A 24574-nucleotide genomic window follows, 5' to 3' on the forward strand; every position below is an offset into this window, starting at 1 on the left:
TTTCAGGTAAGTCACAATTCGTAAGTCCAAGATCCCCTCCCTGCCCCTTCTTTTTATCCAGAAAGATCGGTTAGGTTTTGGTTGAGCTGTTAATGGGGCAGCATTTGCTAGACTACGCCCTGTTGCCAGCTAGCCACAGGCTTTGATCATTGAGCTCCGTGCATCACCCAAGCTGGAAACGAAAGTCTTGTGTTTGCCTCAGCAAATGCCTTGGGATTAAGTGGTGAACTCAAGAGAAATGTGAGGATGGAAGCGCAACAGTGATGCTTTGACCCTACGTCAGGGAAAGTGTGCCATGAGCAGGTTGGTTGGAGGATGATGGGCTGCACCAACATAGGGTAGTCAACCCTATGGAAAGGAGGGTCTTTTCTGAGTCAGAAAACATTGACCGTGCTCCTTAAGATAGCTTGGATGTTGCCTCTGGGCAGTGAGGTCTCATTGCAGGTATGGGCATTCAGAGCTTTATCTATGCTTGGGACAAGGAGTTGGCTCATTAGTACCTCATGCCACGGATGTAGTTTACAAAGAGTAACTTTCAAACCTATGCAATCAACGACCAGTGGGCTGGTGCTTTTCTAGTGAAAATATATGGTGTGATACATGCAACTAATACAGCTTTTTCAGTGAGGAAAAAAACCCACATTTGCTTATCCCTGGCCTATTCCATTTTCAGCGTGCCTCACTCCAGAGATATCAGAATAGTGCTGGGAGGGCACGGATGTACAGCTGCGACAATGAAGTGCTAAAACCAGCCAAGGATTTAGAAGCTATTAGTTACAAATAAAACAAATGAGTGCATTTCACGACCTGCTAATTTGTAAGAGGAGAGAGAAACGCAAAACAAATACAACTCTTGTTTGCAGCAAGTTGTTTACTTTGTTCTAATAATAAATGTGACTAAGAAGTAATGCCAATGCTCTGCCAAGGCAAAACAAAAGAAAAAAAAAGGTTCTGTATGTGAGTGTAATTCTTCTCCTGTTTAAATGAATGAAACAGTAAGAACTACAGAAATATCATATTTCATCTCTTTGTGCATAGTTTGTTGATGCAGCGGAGGATGGAACTAGATTGCTGTAATGTGGTTAATCATCAATTATTGTCAATTGGAGCCATTTTGTCATCCTTAATAGATGGGTTGCTTTTTTTTTGGAATGAGTTTCTCTGACAGTTCTTGTTAACGATTAAGTGAACTGGAAACAAGTTTTTAGTTATGTTGATTTAATTTAGCTTTGTTTTAACTTTTTCCATCGTTCAGGGCAGCAAGAAATGGACTAGTGTTAGGACATTTGTGATCAAGAGAGGTAGTTGGGTACAACAGAATTCCCTTCTTTCCTACTCAATGTGTTCTGTACCACAGCATGGGTCTGCACAGTCACAGGATGTTCCATGCTCTGGGGATGTGGAGTCAGGCAAAGTTTCTACTTCATCTTTCTTTGGTGACCAGGATGAGTTTTCAAGCATTTAACATTTCAGATATTTGCATTTCGGATATGGTCCCTGGTGGGAAAAACAGAGCCATCCTAAGCACGGGGGAAATGTGGAGTTGGAAGCATATCCAGACTTAGTAACTTAAGCTTTCCTCTCCAATGGGCTGAACTGAGATCTCTGATCTGGGAAGTCCCAGAAGGCTTCAACTGGAGCCCGCGTGTCCGGTACGAGGCATGTTGAGATAGATGGAGGCCAACTGGAGAAGGTCCAAAGGAGAGCAGTAGAATGGTCAGAGGTCCAGAAAACATAACCTCCAAGGAAGGATTGAAGGAGTTGGGATTGTTTAGTCTAGAGGAGAGAGGACTGCAGAGATTTGCTGGGAGACTTTAAGTATGTAAAAGGGTACCATGAAGAGAAGAATTTGCTCCCTGAGTCCTCTGCAGGAAAAAAGACGTGTTTCTATCTAAATTAGGAGAAAGACCACAAAAATAGGCATGTTTCTAAGTCAGGAGAAAGACATTTGGGTTGGATAAGAGGAGAGGCTGATGATGTCAAGCAAATGTATTTTAGTAGAATTGATTACGACTTCTGGAAGCTCACTTGCAGGTAGATCTGTGTGTGTGTGTGTGTAAAAGGGAAGAAAGCATGAGATGAGAAAATAACCTCCCTGTTTGGTGCAGTCTTCTCCATACGTGTTGTCAACAATCTTCTCGGTTTGAGGTGGGTATGTTGCTGATACTTCTGAATCTAATACTTACAGGTTCCTTCACTCAGCATTGTTTAAGTCACGTCTAGATACTATGTCCAGTTTTAGGGCTCTTCTCATACGTGAAAGTACATGAAAAATAGAGCAAGTTCAGCAGACTCCATTGGGATGTTTGGAGGCTGGAGCATTTCCTGCATGGGGTGGCTGAAGTTTATTCATCCTTGGAGGTTTTCAAGATCAGAATGAATAAAACACTGTGCAATCTGGTCAGATCTCCCAGGGAAGGGAGCAAGGTAATGGACTGTGGAGACCTTTCCACAATTCTCGGATTCCAAAATTCAAAAATTAAGTGGCTGTATTTGTCAAAAAACCCAGTACTACTACTGAACCCAAGCATCTAATGCCAAGTGGCAACAAAAGGATTGTGGTGCCAGTACCTCTACATGTTCTTAGATGTCTCTGTGCAACCAATGCTCCTCACTTTGTGCTCTCAAGGTTTTCTCTGCTGGCAGGAAGAGGATAGACATGAGCTCCAGTTAGGATTGCTCTCATCAGTGAAGATCATACAGAGACTTCCAAGCAAACATAGACTTGTTTGGGGCTGGAAGTTGTATCAGGGTAGCATGGATGGAAAAGTTTTTGGATTTGGACACAATGCTGCTGTGGAGCGGCTACCCACTTATTGGATTCTAGTTATTCACTTTCTCAGAGTACTCCATGCTTCGTGTTGAGTGCTCTACTCTTACATTCTGGGTTGTATAATCTATTACATCCTTATTGTTTAAGCCTTTGGAGCAGTTGAGATTATTTCAGATTAACAAGAAACTATGAAGATCGTTGCTGTTGTTTCTCACCTCTATGTTTTCATACATAGAATAAGAGAGTGACAGAATGGCTTGGGTTGGAAGGAAGTTTGAAGTTTGTCTAGTTCCAGCCCCTTTTTGGAAACATAGAAAGGTTTTGCCATAGATTTTAAGTCATAAATTATCTGATGTTCAGCTGAACATCACAGATGCTAGAGCTTCCCTGATATTACAGCATCATAGAATCCTTAGGGTTGGAAGGGATCATCCAGTCCAACTCCCTTGCAGTGAACAAGGACATTCGCAGTTAGATCAGGCTGCCCATGGCCTGATCCAGCTTCACCTTGAACAACTCCAGGGTTGGAGCATCCAGCACATCTCAGGGCAACCTGTATGGTATATGGTGCTAATTCCGTAATCTGGAAGGGGTATGTGCGTGTCCAAACACAGCACACAGATGACCTTTTAGTGTGAACTCTTAATAGCACTCTCCAGACAAGATACCCATCCTTCTGTCTCAATTTTCCCCTCGTTTTCAAGTGTTTGAGGGAGAAGGAAGGTTGGCATCTTTTCTTGCGTTACGGCTGCTCCCAGCCATGAAGAATAAACCCAAGGCCTGTTCCTTTCCTATATTTTCTTAGATTTGGGCAAGGGGCCTGCTTGTGCTCTATGAGTACCTTCCCATGGTGGATGCGTGCTCAGCATCACACAGTGTGCTTCTTGCAGGGAACACCCTGCCCGGATCCAGTCCATCTCTGGTCAAGGGAGGATTATTCCCAACAGACCACGCTTCAGTCCATTTTTAAATATCTTAAAGAGCAGGGTTTCCACCACAGCCCCTGGGGAGGATGTTCTACAGTCCAGTAGGTTAGATCTCACTGTTAAGAATGTTTCCCCTGATATTCAGTGTTCATTTTCCATTCCTTAATCCCGTTTTGTGATTCCTGGTTATTCCCCTGTTGGGCTAACCTAAACAATTCCTCCCCCTCTTCGACATTTATGCCTGTCAGCTAGTCGGCAGACAGTTGTCCTCCTTTGCTGCCCTCGAGCCAAACTATACATATTTAGCTCCTTCTGTTTTTTTCCTCATAAGTCAATCCTTCCAGCCACTAAATCACCCATTTTGTCCTTCTTTGAATTCTCTCCAACTCCAAGCATTCCAATGCTGCTGAGGTGCCCAGAAATTAATCAAGTCCCCAGTGACCTCAGCCCAAGGAGGAGGTTAACAGAGGAAAAAGACAAGAGAGTGCCCCAGATGATAGAGAAAACCCAGTTTATGAGACAGTCCCTCCAACCATCTTCTTCAGCACGGAGTTGGAAATGGGGTGCTACTCTTGAGATTTGTCCAGCAAAAAGCTGATGGTTTCTTTCAATTATTCTGTAGAATGCAGGTGCTGGAAACAGCTTCAAAATGAAGTCTTGCTGCATCGTTTTTGTTCATCTCACTGTGATCTGCTGTGGTGGTGTTGGAAGGACACAAAGAAGGCTTAGCTATCACATAGTGTTACAGCCCATCCATCCCTAGGACCACGTTGTGAAAGAGCAGCCCAGACTACCCCACCTGCTGCACTGCTTTTAGCTCTGGGTCCTCAGCATGGGGACGTGGAGCTGTTGGTGTGGGTCCAGAAGATGCTACACGGATGCTCAAAGGCTGGGGTATCTCTGCTAAGGAGGCAGGCTGAGAGCTGGGGGTGTTCAGCCTGGAGAATAGAAGGCTCTGGGAGACTTTGCAGTGGCCTTCCAATGCCAAAAGGGGTCTACAGAAAGCTGGAGGGGGACTCTTTGCTGGAATATGTAGTGGTAGGACAAGGGATAATGGCTTTAAACTAAAAAAGAGTAGATTTAGATTTGATATTAGGAAGAAATCCTTCACGATGAGGGAGGTGAGGTGCTGGTACTGTGTGTGTGCCTGGTGATGTGTGTGCCCCATCCCTGGAGGTGCTCAAGGCCATGGATAGCCCTCCCAGCATAGAGGTAACGTCTCATTCGTGGTTGGAGCCCAGGGTGCCATTGGGTTACAAGGAGATGCCACAGTGATGCAGCTATTGCCTTTGTCTGTGGTATAAAATGAAGTCCCAGACTGCTTATTCACATCCAAGGTCCTCTGCCATCACTGATATTCATTACAGCACTGGCGCCTGTTGTTTGCAGAAGAGCATCGTCTGCCACCGCAGACAAGAGAGTGCCCCAGATGACAGCAGATTTAATGATGTTCTGAGAAAAAATGACTGCGCCGTCAAAATAGACAAGGAAGGAGGAGGAAGGATATTTTTTATTTCCATTTTAATGATAAGGAACAGAAAGGTGAAGCTAGAGGGGAAAATATGCTCAGCCTCTCTGCTGGGCCAGGTTTTCTCAGGGATGCATTCCCAGCTGAAGCATTCTCCTAACCACACAGGTCCTAGGATGCTTCAGCTCTTGTCCAGAGAGCTTGGTTTCAAGGCTAAATTGCCTGATGACTTTAATGGAAGATCATCCTTCCTTCACACCACTGTGAATGGACAGAGGCTTGAAGCATTGGCTGTCCCTGATGCAGCTTGAGGGATGAATTGCATTAAGCTGGAGCAATCCAGCCTATTTCATACAGCTACCATGTATAGAACAGCTGTAAATCATGGTGAGGTTACTGTGCTTTGTACCAAAGCTGCAGATTACTATAGGTCAAGCCATCAGAAAATTCCTCTTCAGATTTAGAACGCAACCACTAATTTTGCTCTTCCAGCCTATTTTAAAAATGGGAAAACAACAGCCTCTTTTAAAAATAGGAAAACAAGCACTTTACTAAAAAAAAACAGGGGTGTTTTTTTTTCTTTTTTCTTTTTTTTTTCTTTTTTCTTTTCCTATTTTAATTTGCAGGCTGCCTAAGCCCTGACTCAGCAAGGCACTTTTCCTTTGTGCACATCTTATGCCTCGTGCATAAGAGCACATCCCACCTCTATTTTGATTCCCTGATGCCTTCAAAGTGTTGGCTCCTGAGTACAGAGCAGCTGGTGGAAACTTCGCCTCCAAGGAAAGCTGAGCAAGCAGAATTATAAAAAAAAGAGGAGAGCTGAGATCGAAATCTGCCAGATGATGGTGGGGAAACACCTGAAATTCTCTTTCTGTAGAGGAGATGGATGTGAAGTAGGTTAGATGGCTGACTTAAAGGTTAGGTGGCTCTGGGCAGCCTGGTTTGCTGGTTGGTGACCCTGCACATAGCAGGGGGTTGAAACTAGATGATCATTGTGGTCCTTTTCAACCCAGGCCATTCTGTGATTCTAAGTAGAGGGTGGTCTGATGACATCAGTAGATGATGTCAGAAAGATGTGGAAGAACACAGAGGACAAATCTTGATGTACATCTGGGTGGCGGACCCAATTTCATGTGCTGTATCCAAGGCCATGCCATCCTTCCCCTCTTCACCAAAATGGATCAGAAGTATTTGAGCTCCTGTGCGTTTCCACGCTGACCTTGAAAGAGAAAGACTCCTTGCTAAATGTGAAAAAGTATCTTTATTTCTTCAGCTCACGCTACGAAATTTTGCCTCTCTTGCAGAGACCATACTGACCTACCTATTTGTTACTTGTATTGAGGCTCACATCCTCTTGTGTCTGAAGTTGAATGGGACAATGAGGTGCTTGACTTAAGTTTGGCCCTACTTTGGGATGGACAAGAGCAATCTCTGTGCCACAGAGACTGCATAACTTGGGCCTTTGGTCTAATCTTGTCCATGGATTTGTGGATGGACTCTGGATTACATGTTCAGGAAGGCTCTACCCATCCTTTCTAGATTAACATTCAAGCAATGTTTGCCTGTGGGTTCTGGGTGAGAATGTGATACGCCCCATGGACAACAGAATCATGAAATGGGTTGGAAGGGACCTTAAAGATGAACATATGGGAAGAATTTCCCATGAAGGTATGGGAAGTATCTTCAAAACTAATTGTGTTCATGAAACATTCAGATGTGATACTAAGAGACGTGGTTTAGTGGGGAAATGCTGGTGGTGGGTGGATGGTTGGACTGGATGATCATGGAGGTCTTTTCCAACCCTGGTGATTCTATACTTCTATGAAAAGCCAACATCTTGCATTCTTCCTAGTCTTGTTATTAATTCTCCTGCCACTCTTTTATGTTAAGTCTAATTATACATGAGGTGCTTTCTACATGCTTCAGATTGTTTCTAAGATTCCAGATGCCCCTTGATTCCATTCTCAGACAGGCAGCATCCAGGACACTTTCTGCTGTGAATGGCAGAGGGATACTCAAGCCTTCCTCTGTGCTTTACACCTTGCCAAAATGCACAAAAACCCCACCATGCAGTGTCACAGAATATATTCTAAGGGTCAAGGGTTGCTCCTGAGTTTATATCATGGCCTTCAGGCTGCTGTGGACACTTTGAGGAATAAATGGGTGTCAAAAAGGCTGGATGTGGCTCTGGGCAGCCTGGTCTGCTGGTTGGTGACCCTGCACGTAGCAGGGGGTTGGAACTGGATGAGCACTGTGGTCCTTTTCAACCCAGGCCATTCTATGATTCTATGAAATAGCAAAATAGCTTCTGCTACGTGTGGGCCACTGACATTTAAAGCTAATTTACTGCTTTTACACTGTTTAATCTCTCTCCCTCCTTTCTCTTATGTGAAATGGAACGTAAAAATAGTGTTTTGAGCTAAAAGCATGGGAAAGTCCAAAACCTTCTCTGCATTCCCACTAAAACACAAGCAGTTCCCACAAATTGGAGATTTCCCTCCCTTCCCCCCAGCTTTTCATGTTTTTTTTCCTTCTCTTCTGGATAGGAATTGTTCGATTCAGGGCGACCATAAAGGATTTGGGGTTGGAAAGGAAGGGAGCGGGAAAGGGAGGGAAGGAGGGGAAAGCAAATGGAAAAAAATACACCACAGTAGTAGCCACAGAATTCTCTGCTCCGTCTTCTCCTTTGAACTGGATACGCCACCCCCCTTCCTTAATAAGGAACAAATTTTCAGTGCTCTATGGGAAAGTTTGAATGCAACATATTTCTGACAGGTCACTGTCAGTTCACACTGAGGAGGTTTCTTTTTTTATTTCTCTCCCCATCACTCCCTTCTTCTTCCTTCTTTTCCTTTCTCTATCCTTCTATCTTCCTTTCTCTTTTCTCCTTTTCCTTTCTCTTTCCTTATTTTCCATATTTTCCTATTTCCTTTCTCTTTGTCCTTTCTTTTTCCTTCCTCTTTTTCTTTCCTCTTTCCTCCCTTCTTTCTTCTTTCCTCTTTTTCCTTCTTTTCCATCTTTTCCTTTCTCTTTCCTTCTTTTCCTTCTTTCCTCTCTTTCTTCTCTTTTTCATTTATTTATTTTTAGGATGAAAGTGTTGCCTGCAATAGGCTGGTGCATATGCTGGAAGGCACATCACTGTGGATGGGTGGCACGCAAAGGACTTAAAGTCAACAGTATCCTACCAGTGCCATCCATTTCTCATGGGTGACAAGTAGTTGTCCCCTGTATGGCCCATGGTGGGGCTTTGCTGCTGCTCCAGGTGTTTGAATTTGGCCTCTGAGCTCAAAAACATCCTCCCTGCTGATGGACTGCACCTTCAGGGCTATGAGATCCATCTGCCCAACTTCTCTGGCAGAGACACAACCTCTATGCATGTGAAGCTTTGGGCACCCTGCTCAGCTGGACATCCCAGCACTGCTTTGACCTCATTGGAAAAGCTTTTGATATTCAGCCATTCTCAGCCTGGCCCAGGTTGTTCAGGCAAGGAACCAAGTTTTTTTTTTTTTTAAGGATGGTCTTTTGCCCTGGCATGAGGGAGCATTAATGATACCCTGCACTGGTTTTCTAAAGGACAGAAATCAGGTGCACACTGGTACGAGCCAGAGCTGTTCTGAGTCAGGCTAAGGAAGCGCTTTTTGGGGGAAAGCAACAAAACAGGACAGTCCCTTTTTGCCAGTTTGCATCCAGGTTGGATGGGGCTTTGAGCAACCTAGTCTGGTGGGGGTTGTCCCTTCCTATAGTAGGGGAGCTGGAACAAGATGAACTCTAAGGTCCTTTCCAATCCAAATTATTCTATGAAAGCCATGATAGCTGCTGCTGCTAAAATTGCCAGGATGAAGTAGAAATGCCTCCTTCCATCTCCCTTCCTCTTCTGCTCCTCAGCAGGAGTACTTAGGGATTCTCCAAAGCTCTGTCTCCTCTTTCCCAATTCTTTCTGCCCTCTCTCTCTCCTTGCAGGAGTTTGTTTCACCCCAGCGTAGACAAACCTTGCACCATCTCCACCCACAGCATCCCCTCCCATGAGACATACAAGTCTCCTAGCTACGGTATCCCCCCACCACAGCACCCATACCCCAGCTTTGCTGGCCTTCCCTGGGACAGCTGAGGGGTTGCTAATTAGCAACAGCAGTCAAGAAGCTGCACTTCTGCCATTGGGTGATGCCTAACGTGGGTCATCCTGCACTGCCTTTGGTTGCACCCCAGGTTTCCGAGTGACACTCAGAAGCTCGGCAGAGGGTGGAGGGTGTGCAGTGGAATGAGGCCCTTGAAGGGCAATCTGAGGAGAAGGTAATTGGCTTCATATGTCTCGCAGGCCACTTCTGAGATCTCAGAGCAAGGTCAAGGGTGCTCGAGGCAGAGACAAGAAGCTGTTCTTGCTAGCGTTCATTTCCCAGTGGTATGTCAACAGCTTGTTACACGGCCAGGCTGATGACTGTTAAAGATTGGGATGGGTGACTCATTGCATTTGCTTTAATATCCATTTTTATTTAGCATCACGGTGCAGTGGCTCGACTAATCGGCATAAATCTCCCCTGCTTCCCAGGAGTGGAACACATCAGTGTTGGGCCCAGGAGGAAAAATAGAAAATCCTTTTAAAATGAGATTTGGCCAATGGTGTCCCATGAGAGGGACAGCCTTCACTTTTGGCTGCTCTGTGGGGTTTCTGCTCATCTTGCTGGGAGGATTTTGGCTTGTTAAATTGTCCCTCCTTTCTCTGGCTGGGTTTTTCTTAACAGGATCTCCTTTGCAGCCCTCTGATGCTCATTGTAATGTCAGGGGTATGCCCTGCTGATGCTGCTATCAACAGAGCTTCCCTGGGCTAAAAAATGCCAGGGCTGCCATCTGAGTGCTCAGCACAAACTTGTTCACAACAGCTGAAGGTACTTAAGCTCCTACTGATTCTCATCAGTGGGGTGCTGAGCTCTTGTCCTAATGGCCAAGGATATGCTGAGATCTTCAGGAAATCTTGTGATGAGGTGTGATGGTGGATTTGAGGAGAAGGGAGGGAAATTGGATTAAGATGGCTGGAGAAAATTATAATCACTGATATCATTTTCCAGCCAGTTTTCCACTCCAGGGGGCTCAAAATGGACCCAGACGCTCTGTTTGCTGGTAAGGATTTTGTCTGATGGCTGATTTGAATGTTAAAGGTCCCATTCTCAGCTGGGATGATTTTTATTCCTTGGTGTAAGCGTTGCTGATTTTCCACCACTCACATATGAAAGCTCATCCATGCTCTGAATAGGTCCATGAAATATTTCCCTTTGCATCCCTAAAATGTCCTGCTGATGGGAAGGAGGCAAAACCAATCCTGATTTGCATAGGAAAGGTCACTCAGGACACTATGCCCAGAACTCTCATCCTCCCACTAAAGGTTGAGGTCTATGGGAAATCCCAGTGTTTAAAGATTGGCCTCTCGATCCCTGGTCAGATTACTGAGAGTGTCAGAGATGGGTGTTGCCATTTCTGTTTTGGCCAAATGGGAATTCCCAGGTCCTACTTGCTAAGTGGAAACCCCCAGGAGGAAGCCTTGAGCCCAGGACTGATCTTGCTGGAGGTTGGAACCTCAGCTCAAGAACTCAGGATACTGAACTTGCCCACTTAGGTGCCCTCCCAGCTGCCTTTGGTGCTTCCAGTGCTTACCAAGAAATGGAACAACCCAAGCCTTCTCTTGCATTCTATCTGGATATATTTACTGTTCACACACCAGGAAGTCAGTCTGGATTCTTTGTTTTGAGGACTTCTAACCTTACAACGCAGATGATTATCAACCAAGCTTCTTTTCTGCTTCACATTTTCTCTCATCTCTTCTGTTCTGCCATCCTTTCTATAGAACAACATTACTTCCTTGCCCAAATTGTATTAACTTCCCTGACTCTTAGCACTATTTCAATGCAACTGCACCAATGGAAAGTCATACAAAAGTTAGTCAAGCACCTCAGCTCTGCTCACAGCCCCTGTAAAATGTTCTGTAATGATAATACAACTAATGAGTTCTAGAATCTCATAATTAATGTGTTAATTAATTACCAGGTTTGCAACTGTGTGTTGTAGTAAAGGACGTGGTTTAATGGGGAAATATTGGTGATAGGTGGATGGTTGGATTGGATGATCTTGGAAGTCTTTTCCAACCTTAGTGATTCTATGATTTTGCCTCTGTTCAGGTCCTAGGAGAAAACAGCATGTCACCAAAATAGCAGTTCTCCTGTTTTGGCAGCAAGCAGGTTGATTTTGGTCTTCAGCTAAAAAGGAATACACCCAATCCCCAAACAGCTGCTACCTTCTGAGATCTTTGGTTGGATCTGTTGTAGACTTTCCCATCAAAGAGAAGAAGGGTGGGGAAAGAGCATGATGAGGACGTCCGTGTCACATCCTTTGAGCTCTGTTAGACAACAACTTTGGGTTGAGGTGAGATGATTTCTTCAGTCTACGTCTCTCTGCAATCCACTGTATGGAGAAAGGGAAGATTAAAGCATACCGATGTCGTATCTTGTAACTAAAGGTGAAAGAGTGGAAAAAGGGAGCAAAAGATTTGTGAGACAGAGGCATTGCCCAGATCAAAAAGCAGGTTGTAGTATTAGCCTTGGAAGCTGAATTCCCTGATTCCTTGTTTGGTGTCCTACGCACCTGATTACAGTGGTCCTCTTGTTGAGTTCCTGGTGTAGCTCCAGTGAAGTCAATGGGTTTGTACTCTTCCATTTCCTCCTTTCCCTCTAGGCATGAATCAGACTCCAACCCCTTGGCTCCAGGATGCATCCATGATGATGAGGTAAGTTTCCAGTCTTAGGCACTGACAGAGACAAGCTGGGAAGAATTTGTCTCTATGTGGCTGGAGAATGACTGTGTCCTCCCATAAGGGAGCAAAACTGGAAACCAGAAAAAGGATCGCCTCTTGGCAGAGCCTCTGAAGTTCAACGTTACAGTAGCAAAAGGTCAGGATGCAGTGCAAATGTGGCTAATCCAGGGGCAGGGGAAAGGCTTTATATGGTACAACCCTGTCCTCCTTTTCTCAGGAAGAATGTCTTTCAGAACAGTCCAGTGGAAGAAGCCAGAAGTGGGGGATTCTTCACATTTTTTTCTTGAAACCCCTTAAGGGAATCCTATCAAAGTAGAAAGCTGGTTTCAGCCTCCTGCTGTTACAAATACCATCTAAGCAACCTCAGGCTGACCTTAGCTGGTCAGTGACACTGGTCTTTCTCAGAAACCCACAGTCCTAAAAAAGAAGGAGCTGCTTTTTCTCTTTCCTCCCCTCCATCACCCTACAGAAATGCCAGAAATGACAAACAATCCCTCAACCTTCCAAGAAAACAAGGCAGAGCCACCTAGCGCGGAACAATAGAGAATGATGAAGACACAGCCACAATAGCTGGCTGTGGTTAACCTCAGAGGCTGCAGTCAAACCCAAGGAAATTACAGAAAACCCTTAAACAAATACAATGGCCACGACTGTTTTCTCCCCAGGGGACCCATAAATAGAAGCTAGTGCTCCCGGGGAGGGAGGAGGGGAGAGGCGGGTGGCCACTGTTTGTTCTGCTGTGGTTCGGTGTAGGCTAAACTGGAGATTAGGCTATGAAATCGAAGGCAGAGAGAAAGCAGGCAGTAATGGCTTTTGGCCCTGATTTTCACGTGGAGCTGCACAAATCCAGGGCTGAAAAAAACGTTGCATTCCTGCACGGTTCTGCAAGGCTTGTGTGGGCTTGCTCTGTAGTTTGAATGTGGATTGAACTCACCTTGAGCCAAGGGTCAGCAACTCTGAAGGTTTTCCTATCCCTGTTGCCTTCCGTGTTGCATGGCCAAGGTTTGAGGTGGGCTCTCTGTGTGTGAGCCTGTGATTCAGACCAGAGATTCCCTCTTTTTTCTCTCTGTTCTTGTTCTTATATCACTCCAAGACCTGCATGAGCATCTGGATGACTTGGAAGTCAGACTAGATGACCCTTAAGGGTCCCTTCCAACTCGAATTTTTCTATGATTCTGTGATCTCTACAGTGCTGATAGCAGTGGAGTGCAACAAAATCAGAGGTATGAATAGAAGCAGACCACAGTAACAGATGGATCTGCCCCTTGTAGATTCCAAGTTGGCCAGCCATTGCTCGTGGGAAGTATTAACATAGGGCTGGACAAACTGGTGGAAAGCTCTGGGCCTTTTTTTTGTAAAGAAGGTAGCAAGGCATTCAATGACACTTTTTTGTAGCAGCCTATTCTTCTGCTGCACCATTTTATCACAGAATCATTAAGGCTGAAAACGACCTCTAAGCTCATCTAGACCACCAGCAGCTCACCTCATTTTATATTTTACATAGAAGCATGGAATCACCAAGGTTGGCAAAGACCTCCAAGATCATCCAGTCCAACCATCCACCCACTACCAATATCTCCCCACTAAGCCATGTCTCTTAGTACTAAAATGGCTTTATATCACTGATTATTGTTGTTGTGAGCCATTCCATTTAAAAGAAAAGGATGCAGTAGAAGCTACCAAAAACCTCCTTGACTTGCAGCACAGCAACATGGTGTTCAAGCACACTGGTCTCATAAAAACAACCTGGGTTGGAGCAGTTTGGAGCTGAAGGCATTTCTGAACCTTGAGTGCAGCCAACCACGGAGGTATCCTGCACAGGGAGACCATCCTTTTAAAGATCCTGCATACACAGAAACAAGAGGGTGACCCAAAAGCGGATCCTTGGAGTGAAAAGGATGGTCATTGCAGGAGAGAAAGACAGCCCACACGCTGCCATCACACCATTTTAGGCTGCACCTGTGTGTTGGCAGACCTCCAAACCCCATTACCCCCAACCCACTCTCCTCCTGCATAAGCATTTACAGAGCCAGAAGCAACCCTCACTTCTGCTCCTGAGACAAAGGCAAATTCCTCCATATGAAGTGGTGTGCAACTGGATGGGCAGGTCCTAGCTGGATTTTGCTGAGCTTTCTGCTTTCAGGTCTCCCTTCCTAGAAGGTATAGGTCCAAACTAAAGTAGGTGCATTAGCTTGGAGTTGGGAAGACCTCAGGTGTTTGAATTAATGTGGCAAATCATCAGCACTTTTTTTTTTTTTTTTAAAGAAATTTAAGGAGATAATAGCAGCTGTGTAGGGATTTTAGTCTGGGAGATGAGTCAGAGTTGGCATGACGGCAGCAGCTGAAGGTAGGCTCTGAGGTTTTCTACTTGTCATTTCTCACTGTGTGGAGCATTAGCAAGATGGACAATTGCTTCCCACCTTTTCTGTGGAGAAAGCTGGAGTACCTGTTGTTATTGCCTTTCAGGTCCTATGGCGTGGTGTAAACCATAGGGATGAACGCTGTGAAACTCAGATTCTTGGTGCCTGTGGGATATGGACTTCTATGGTCTCTTTTATTTCTATTTTTATTTAATGTCTGAAATAGTCCTGAAAACCTTTTTTTTTTTTTTTTTAGTGTTTCTCTGGAAAATGCTGATTTGTTGAAAGAATGACTTCTTTGTGGAGATCCTGGTGAGCTGGTTGGTCTGCTTAGAAGAAGGTCCTTGGCCTAAGATAAAGCTGGTTCCTACAGTCAGGCTTGCTGGTGTTTGGCATACTGGTCATAAATGTTCAATTTCCATTTGTGATTCATGCAGAGCAAAGGGTTGCAATCACTCTCACATCTCACACGAGCTCCCTAATAACCGACCTATCTGTCCATCTTCCTTCCTCCACTTCAGCTCCACCATATTTATGAAAAATTTCCAGAGGATGCATAATAGTGGGATAATGTGATCTTGGAGTCATGGATAAGGAAAATATTTCCTGCTTAACTAAGCTTTGCAAATAATTCTGCTTGGCTTGGTGCTTTCTCTCTCCTTAATCTTAGTTCTGAATCATCTAGGGGAGGAACTGCCTAATGTTTGGCCTGGGATCTCCAAGGAGGTGTCCAAGGCCACATTAATCTGGGCGAGTGATGTAAAGTTCAGCTTTCTGATTCACCCATTGTTCACGAGGTCATGATTAAGCCTTGCAAATGTCACTTACCTTGAGGTCCCTCTGGAGGTGAATCACGACTTCTTGCCCGTAACCTCACTTCAAAGATTGCTTTGGCAACGTCCTGCGAAGACTTGAAGTGGGATGACGCAGTGGGTTGGTGCTCACGAGGATTCACTTGTCCTTCTTTAGTGACCTTAGGAGTCTCCTCCACTTTTCAGATGCCATTTTTTAGGATGTCCATTGGAAAAGCATGGGTTGGCTTTTGTAACAGCAGTCTTGGCGAGCAGAAAGCATGGTTTTTTTTCCTTGTCTTCTACTCTTTGTCCCATTTGCTTAGATACAGTCCATTCTGAGACACTTCTATATGCACCTGAGTGTGATGGGCCCTGAGCTCAGTTAGAACACTTCACCAGCACACACAGGGGCTGGGGGAAGGTGCCCAGGTTGACACCATAAAACCAGGCTGATGGTTGAGTCTGTGCATGGCACCATTTTTGCCTACTTCTTGCTTGAATAAGCATGAACACAGCACTGAATGCCTGAAGCACTTATAAATGTCCAGGCTGCAGCAGGTAGAAGTGTTTATGGCTGTGGGAGATATTTATGGCCCTATTACATCCTGTTATTTTGGCCTCATTGACTTCTTACAAAATCTTTAATGAAGGTTTATATTTTATACCTTCCCTCCTGGCTTGTGCTTGCTTGTAACTAAGTGTGGTGGCAACAGGAGAAGGTACAAAAGGTCCTACAGAGTAAGTCTGGGAATTGCATGGGGTGGGTGTACAGCAGGAGGGTATGTCAGCAAGGTTCATGCTAAGAGGAGAGGGCTCCTGGTTCTCAGTCTGATATTAGTGGTTGCACCAGAGCGTGAATACTAATGAATTAGTTGTTGCTGTCCAAGTTGCTTCCATATAAATAAATATACATATCCATATATCCATATTTTATGTACATTTATGTATTTTTTCCAGCCCATGTTAGATTGTGAGTGCTGGTAGTCCTAAGAAGGATGGCTGACTTCTCTCCTTGTATGAAAGTATGGATGTTGTCTTTCCAGAGTACTTGATGCCTTTCTAATGAGCATGTCACAATTTCATGGGGATTCTCTGTAGGTACAATACATTTCACAGAAGGTTTCTCAGAGAATGGTATGTGAGCTCTACGTGGTGTCTTCCTCCATGACTTTAGGTCAGGCCAACATGCAGTCAATGAGTGCAATGGAAAAGACTGCCTTAAGAGAAATAAAACAAAGCCAAAGCAGTGAGAAACAGAAATAAGAGCTGTAGAGAATGTAGTCCTGTCGAAGTATTTTTGTGTTAGGCTCCTCTCATTTTCTTCATAGATGCATCTATTGCCCTTATGTTTGATTCTCCTTAACAGGACAAAAGTTGTCTTGTAGAAGAAGTGTTGGGTCTTCGGGACGATTTTGCTCAATTCTTTTTTCTGCCACTGTGTTTTTGTGTGTGAAACCTGTCTCTCCTGTGCTTCATTTTCCCTACCTGCAAAAAGCTAGAGTGCTGCTTTTCCTTCCTTCTTCCAGGCTGTAGTTGGGACGAGGATTGGACAGCATGAGAAGCAGAAAAGTCCTTTGCTCTGTGCAAGCATTGCTCTGAAACAGCTGAAATATTGATGTATTTTCACCACTATTCTCATTTAAAAATCCCAAACGTGGCATCATGCATCAAGATTCTGTGAAGAAAACTAACTCTATCCCAGCCAAAATATTGAGTCTCTCTAGATTTATTATAGCTGCTCTTATCTCATGTGGATCAAGATCACACACGTGACTTGAACCTGAGGGCCTTAAGTGTATAAAATCACAGAATCATTTGGAAGGGACCCTTAAAGGCCATCTGGTCCCACTCCCTGCAATGAGCAGGGATACCCACAGCTCCATCAGCTGCTCAGAGCCTCGTCCTGCCTGACTTTGGATGCGCCCAGGGATGGGGCACCCATCACCTCTCTGGGCAACCTGTGCCAGGGCCTCACCACCCTTATTGTAAACGACTTTTTTTCCTTATATCCAACCTAAATCTCTCCTCTTTTAGTAGGAAACCATTTCCCCTTGTCCTACCAGTTATTTGTTGCTGTTGCAGTGAGGCACATCCACAGGCAAAGCTTCCCAGGAGCCTTCTGCCCTATTCTCCTGCTCCATAGTGGGAACAGGACAAACGCTGTCAGGAGGTGACAAAGTGTAGAGGCACGTGCAGTGTGGGCCGAAGGGCTCTGAGATGCCTTTTGACTCATTCACGATGACACGAACTTTTTTCCAATTTGTAAACTCCAAGAGGGTCAAAAGTTGAAGGGCTTTTCTCTTTTGTTTGCCACCTCCATTGCCCCCGGTTGGAGAAACGCTTGCAGAATCCTCCCTGGAGGTGCACACCAGGAAAGACAGACTGCATTGTTCTGGCTCCCGACTCAAAACCAACACAGCTGACATGCATTGCTGCATGGTTCACCAGCTCCGAAAGGAAGGGAAGGAGCTGATGACTTAATCCTCTGAGCGCTGCCTTTCATCCTTTAGAAGAGCCGGATGTTTTTGCCTCTTGTCATGGTTGTAGGCAAGCTGAGTGCATCGGTTCCTTCTGAGGGTGCAGCCCCACACCTACAAAACTGATAGCCAAAGGGCATGTCTATCTTGCTGGTGTAGGCAGAACTGAACTGATGATTCTTGTGTGGGAGCTGAGCTAAAAGCATGGGCTGTGCTGTGCCAGGTCTGGATGAGGCCAGGCTGTGTTCAGTGGTGCTGTGCTTGGCAGTTCCTGCTAAAACCCCTCCAGTGCTCCACCTGAGATGAGCAAAATGCATCTGAAATCTCCACTCGGCTTGGGGGAGACCCTGCAGCTTTCAGCATCTAAAGGGTGGGGGCTATAAGAAAGGAGGGGACAAACCCTTAAGCAGGATCTGTAGTGATCAGACGAGGAAATGGTTTCTAACTAAAAGAGGGGGGTTTTAGACTGGAAATAAGGGTGGTGAGGCACTGGCATGGGTTGCCCAGAGAGGTATTGGATGCTCAGTCCCTGGAGACATTCAAGGTCAGAGGGTTGGGACTCTGAGCATCTGATGGAGCCATTAAAGGCCATCTGGTCCAACTCCCCTTGTTTGTTGCAGGGGAGTTGAACCAGACAGCCCTTAATGGTGTCTTCCAACTCAAACAATTCTATGAGTCTACATGAACCTCAAGGTGTGGGTCATTTTTTTGGCTGTTATTTCATTAAATTAGATATTTGATGGTTGGACTAGATGATCTTAGTGTTCCTTTCCAATCTTTATGATTCTGTGAAGAGCACATGAGTGAAAAGCTTTGATTGGAAGTGTGGCACTGAATGCAAATAGCCCTACAGAAGGGAAGCTGGCTCCCAACCCTGGGCATAAAGGTACAGATCATAGAATCATAGATCACTGGTTGTACCTCAGTGCTTTCCTAGCCAGCAGAAACACCCTTTGGAGGATGGATAAAAGTATGGGCTGGTCTCAACCTGCGTGCCTGCCAACAGCACAAGGCTGGGGCTTGGAGATGGAGCCTCCGCCCTCCTGTCCCACTGCTGTCACCACGCAAGGCACGTACAGGACTGCAAGCTTTTCCTCTGGGGCAGGGATTAGCCAGATTAACTAGTGCTTCTCCTCGGTTTGAATCTGTTTTATCACGTCCCAACCTTGGCTGTAACATCCAAGAAGGAGGTGTGTTTTAGTAGCCAAAGTGTTTTCTCTGGAGACACTTGTATGTTTTAATGAAGATGTTGGGGATGCCCTGAAAGGACTCTTCATGTGTTGCTCAGAGGTTTTCTTTACCGTCTCTAGATTTTCAAAGTTATCCTACAAAATGTGCAGAGTCGGCGCTGCCCACGTTTCTGTTGTTTCCTCATGCTGTATGTGCAGTACTGGAACGCAATTCCCAGGTGAAGATCTTTCCATTTTTTCTTTAGAAAATGCAAGATGGGGCTCTCTGACTTCAGCTCTTGACGTGAAACATTTGAAGTAATTAAAACAAAGCTTCATAGCAATCCTAGGTGGAGGGGAGAGGGAGAATCTTGCATTTCAGCTGTCCCATCAAACCCAGATGCAGACAGACCCCATGTAGGAACACATTCAAGGAACGCTTAGACGTTGTGTTGAAGGACATGGTTTGGAGAGATCTATTGGTGATAGGAGGACGGTTGGGCTGGATGGTCTTGTAGGTCTTTTCCAACCTTGGTGATGATTCAGGAGTTGGCTCCATGATCCTTGTGGGCCCCTTCCAACTTGGGATATTCCTAAACAGAAGGTACTTGCTCAGTGTCTTTTGTGCTGCTTCTTGCCTAACTGTGCCTATATCCTGGGGAAAGTGTTGCCTTTCATTTTTCCCCTTGGTATTCTCTTTCATCTTCTATTACGTTACAGTGTCTAGCAAACACTCAGCGGTTTCTAAGAGTGCTAACGGGCTTGGTGGCTTCATAGCATTTATCTCTTCAAGCACAGGCTGAGGAACTGTATTTTGTAAGCGTCTCCCTAGTTGTTTTATCTCCAGCCAGCTTCCTAATTTCACTTCTAGATTAGAAGCTCTAGCTTGGTAGAAGGGGATGCTTTTTAAAAGGAGCTTATGTAAACTCTTTGGAGGCTGCGTTAATTATATTTGCTTCTGTAATTAATGGACTTGCTGCATTTTGAATGATTCCTGCCCTGCTAATAAATGCTTCGCATTCCTTTTACCACTTCTCTGCTGATGAACAGGAAAGTTAAATGGCTTCGTGTTTGTGAAAACGCCTTCCATTCTCATTCTGTTTTCCTTTTTCTTTTTGAAAAAAGCTGGAGATCTTTGAGAGGGTTTCTGCGAAACCATCCTCATCACTTTGCATTCCTGGCATATTTCCTTTTCAAGAGTGGGGTATTACGTCTGTGTAAAGTCACCTTCTTCACGGCTGGATTTTAAGTGCCATGTAAAGGAATGATTTTTTTTTTTCTTCTGCAAATACTTCTGTCATAAGCTCACTAGTTATCATCTGTCAATCTTGTCTGACTGTGGAGACAGCACTGCACTCATGGGATGTTGCAGAACACGCTTCTTAATCCTCATCTGGTGCTGACCTTCATTCCAACCTTGGACAAAGCATTTTTTCCACTTCCCCTTTGTGATCTTTGTTTCCTGTTTAGATGTTAAGCCCACTGATGCAGCTGAGACAGCCTTCCCAAAGGAATGAATGACAGTGGCATGAGCTGCAGATTTTATCCATATCCAGTACCCTGAACCCAGATACTTCAGATAGTTAAAAAAATATCTGTATTTTCACTCTTGGAACCTCCTATCGTTTCCATTTCTTAGCAGTTTGTGCTTGGAGTTCATGTGTCAATCTCAGCTTTGCTTTGTACCCTCAAAGAGCCATCGTGTGTATAACTAGAACCAAACTGTAGGGGGGGAATACTTGCTCAGCAACAGGGAGATGAGACCCCAAAACTATTCAACCTAGTGACCAAGTCAGAAAATAGAAGAGAATATTTGTTTAAATTAACACAAAATGTGATCTCAATCTGAAACAAATCTTCTGGATTCTATTTCGTACTCCCTTCATGAAAAATCAAAGCAGACTCTCCTTTCCTGTCACATATTTGAGTAAGCAGCAAAGAGGATCTGCTTCCACTTTTGTGTCATGGTGAGGTGACTAAGGAATGCTTCTGTGTTTTGGGGAAAAAAAACAACCAACTTCTCAACTCAACAAAATAAGCCATAAGCATTTGGTAAAATTCCAGTGTTGTGATTTATCTATTTGTTTGTTTCATGCCAGAAAATGTAAAAGTTGTAATGATTTTGAATGGATTTTCTAAATGGATGGCTAGCAGAGAAATTCACGATGCTGGAAGTCAAGTGGAACAAGTGTTACTATCACTTGAGGAGTTGGTACTGGAGTGACCAAATCACACAGATGAACTGGACCAGGAAATCTCTGTTCTCTCACCTTGTGGGCAACTGTTGCTTGTACTTTCTTGCAAATCCTGGTTTCACTGGTTCAGAGTGAGAACTTCACCTTGGCCATCTGTCTGTAGATGTTGTCCATCTTTGTCCATCTCTGTGCTTAACTACTCATCACCAAAGCATATCCCGCTGGTTGACGTAATCACGGAATCATATAATGATTAAGGTTGGAAAGGCCGCTAAGATCATCCAGTCCAACCATCAACCCATCCCACTGTGCCCACTGACCACATCCCTCAGTGCCACATCTCCGCTGTTCTCAGCCACCTCTAGGGGCAGTGACTCCTTCACCTTCCTTACAGCCTTTCCCTCTTCTCCTATCACGTTTAGAAGGGGAGATTTATCTGGTGAGATGTGCGGGGAGGCCCGGGTGAACCAGATGAGGTTCAACACGGCAAAGTGCAGAGTTTTGCACTTGGGCCGGAGGAATCCCAGGCATCCATACAGACTGGAAGGAGCGGGCCTTGAGAGCAGCCCTGTGGAGAAGGACCTGGGGGTCTTGATAGATGAAAAACTTAATATGAGCCAGCAGTGTGCCCTTGCAGCTCGGAAGGCAAATGGTATCCCGGGCTCCATCAAGAGAGGGGTGGCCAGCAGGGACAGGGAGGTGATTGTCCCCCTCTACTCTGCTCTTGTGAGGCCCATCTGGAGTACTGCGTCCAGGTCTGGAGCCCCCAGTACAAGAAAGACAGGGAGCTGTTGGAGAGGGTCCAGAGGAGGGCCATAGAGATGATCAGGGGGCTGGAGCACCTCCCCTATGAGGACAGGCTGAAGGAGCTGGGCTTGTTCAGCCTGGAGAAAAGAAGGCTGCGGGGTGACCTCATTGCAGCCTTCAGTACCTAAAGGGAGCCTACAAAGAGGAGGGGAATCAACTCTTTGAAAGGGTGAGTGACAGCAGGACAAGGGGAAATGGTTGGAAGTTGAGGGAAGGGAGATTTAGGTTGGACGTCAGGGGGAAATTATTTACAGAGAGAGTGGTGAGGTACTGGAACGGCTGCCCAGAGAGGTTGTGGATGCCCCATCCCTGGAGGTGTTCAGGGTCAGATTGGATGGGGCCCTGGGCAGCCTGGTCTAGCATTAGGTGGGATGGTTGGTGGCCCTGCATGTGTCAAGGGGGTTGGAGATTCATGATCCTTGAGGTCCCTTCCAATCCTGGCCATTCTGTGATTCTGTGAACGCAGTGGTGTAGGCAGAATGTCCCCACGCACGTGCTGCTGAAGCCAAGGCAGGGGATGAGTTTGGCGTGGCCAGATTTTTGTTGGGACTTGTTGAGAGGCAGTTCGAGCTGAACTGGAATCTCACCTCGGGTTCCTTGTGCTGGCTGCCAAAAATTTGCCGTTGTAAACAAGTTGTACAACCCTAAGACAATTTCAGTAGATAAAGTGGGACTCCTGCTCTCTTTTGCATCACGAGGTGTTGTGAATGAGAGAAGAACTGTGCAGAGCAGACAGGCACAGGACACTTCCCTGGGGTGATATTAACTATTCAAGAAGAAGAGCTCTGTAAAGGACTAAAAGGTTGAAGTTCAGGTACTGCCTCATCTGCACAACTTCCTTCCAAATCAAGGGCTGTGCAAGAGTAACCAGATTTTGGTATTTAGTTGTGGTTACTCATTAAAGGCGGGGAGGAGGATGAGGAAGAAACGATCGCAGAATGAAACCTGCTTTTGCAAGTGTCACTGGAACGAGTTGCCAGGTGTGTGACTCACTCTCTTTGCTGGATTTAGCTATGGTGATGGAAGCCTCTGCAGATGTGCTGGGGATAATGCGGGAATTGGGTGCCCATGGGGAGTTCTTTTCTACAACTCCCTGAAAGGAGGCTGTGGCGAGGTGGAAGTCAGCCTCTGCTCCCAGGTAAAAGTGATAAGACAAGAGGTGATGGCCTCAAGCTGTGCCAGAAGAAGGTCAGGTTGGATATGAGGAGAAATTTCTTCTCAACAGAATGGTCAGGCACTGGGACAGGCTGCCCAAGGAGGTGGGGTGTCACAGTCTCTTGGGGGTGTTCAAGAACTGTGGAGATGTGGCACTGAGGGATGTGGTTTAGCTGGTTGTTGGCGACGGGTTGGTGGTTGGACTACATGGTCTTAATCATTAGGATGGAAAGACCACTCTGTGATTCTTTCATTCTGTGCTTTGTATGGCACCAAGGGCCAAATGCTCTTTTGTCACTAACTCAAACCCTCACACCAACATCCTCTTGCAATGTGCTCTTCCATTCCCTGGTCCATGGGCTGTTGAGACATTTTGCAGTCAAGCAGTTGCTCAGTCACTGCTTTTCTCTGCCAGAAAATGTTAAGGAAAATCCCAAATTAAGGATGAATTAAGGAAATACAGCAGACTGTAAAGACCAGACACTGGCTTGCAGTTCTGCAGCCCTTGGTATGGGGGAAGTCAATTTTGGCACACGGGTGTATCAGAGCTGCTGGTGTTGACTCCTTTGCTGCCCCAGCAGGTGCCAGTCGAATGTGCAAATTGCAACGCATGCACTTTAAAAGTGCTTCACCTGCACAGCATGCACACAGGTGTGGAGACCTGGCTGGAGGTGAACAGCATCTCCTGCACAGCCCACTCAGCAAGATGTCCCAGCCCAGGCAAAGGGCTGTGCCAGCACGTCCAGGTGGCTCCAGCGTGCCCTGCCTGTGCAGGCACGCATTTTGCTGTGTGCATAAGAGCAGCTCCAAGAGTGTGTTTCCACAGGGCTTAACTGGACTCTGCAAAACCAATCTCCTGAAGTCATAGCATAGAAATAGGCCTGGTGCTGTGGCATCTTGTTCAGTTTGGGTAAAGCGACCTCTCCCACCTCAGGTGCTGGCAGTGCATGCAAGAATTGCTGTGGTTACTGTGCTGGCTGTCAGCAGAGTTCCCCTGCTGTTCTGGAGGTGATGAGACTTGCAGTGCCCCATTACAGCAGTGCTTTTGTGGCAATGCAAACAGCCTGAGCCATACTTTCACCTTGTTATGGTATTCTCCTCCCTTACCAGTGTTTGTTTAGGAGGAGAAACCCCAGAAAAAGTGTATTCAGGACACGGATAAGCAGCCACTTTGATAACAGCACAGGCAAGCAGTTGATGCTGCCTCTGTAGAAGAATGTTAGGAAGAAATTCTTTACTCAGAGGGTGGTGAGGCAGTAGAACACATTGCCCAGAGAACTTGTGGATGCTCCACCCCTGGATGTTCCTAAAGCCAGCCTGGATGGGGTTCTGGGCAGCCTGATTCAGCAACCAGCCCACAGCAGGGGTTGGAACTCAATGATCTTTAGGGTCCCTTCCAACCCAAGCCATTCTTTGATTCTAAGAAGCAAGAGAGAGGAGCTGGTTTCCAGGAGGCTGCTGGATATAGCTTGGATGGAGCTGCAGAGCCCTCCTCTGCCTTCCATATGGCACTGGGGACTACAACTCTTTGCCTCCTCCAAAGATAGATGAGAGATGGCCCTGCATAAATAAGCTAATGCAAAGTGATCTTTCCTTCCTTCTCACCTCTTGCTGGGAGTGCAGTGTTTGTGATGAATTCCAGCAGCATAAA

General features: G+C 45.6%; 1 long non-coding RNA gene across 1 annotated transcript; it reads left to right on the plus strand.

The window, feature by feature from the left end:
• The first annotated feature begins 14250 nt into the window (after nucleotides 1-14250).
• LOC149918335 (uncharacterized) lies at nucleotides 14251-16685 on the plus strand. The gene is made up of 3 exons (XR_016466550.1): nucleotides 14251-14313; nucleotides 14583-14638; nucleotides 16647-16685. It is a non-coding gene; the product is annotated as an uncharacterized LOC149918335 (long non-coding RNA).
• Nucleotides 16686-24574: the final 7889 nt, after the last annotated feature.

The sequence above is a fragment of the Phasianus colchicus genome, chromosome 4 (genome assembly GCF_987193195.1).
Source record: "Phasianus colchicus chromosome 4, bPhaCol1.hap1.1, whole genome shotgun sequence".
NCBI lineage: Eukaryota > Metazoa > Chordata > Aves > Galliformes > Phasianidae > Phasianus > Phasianus colchicus.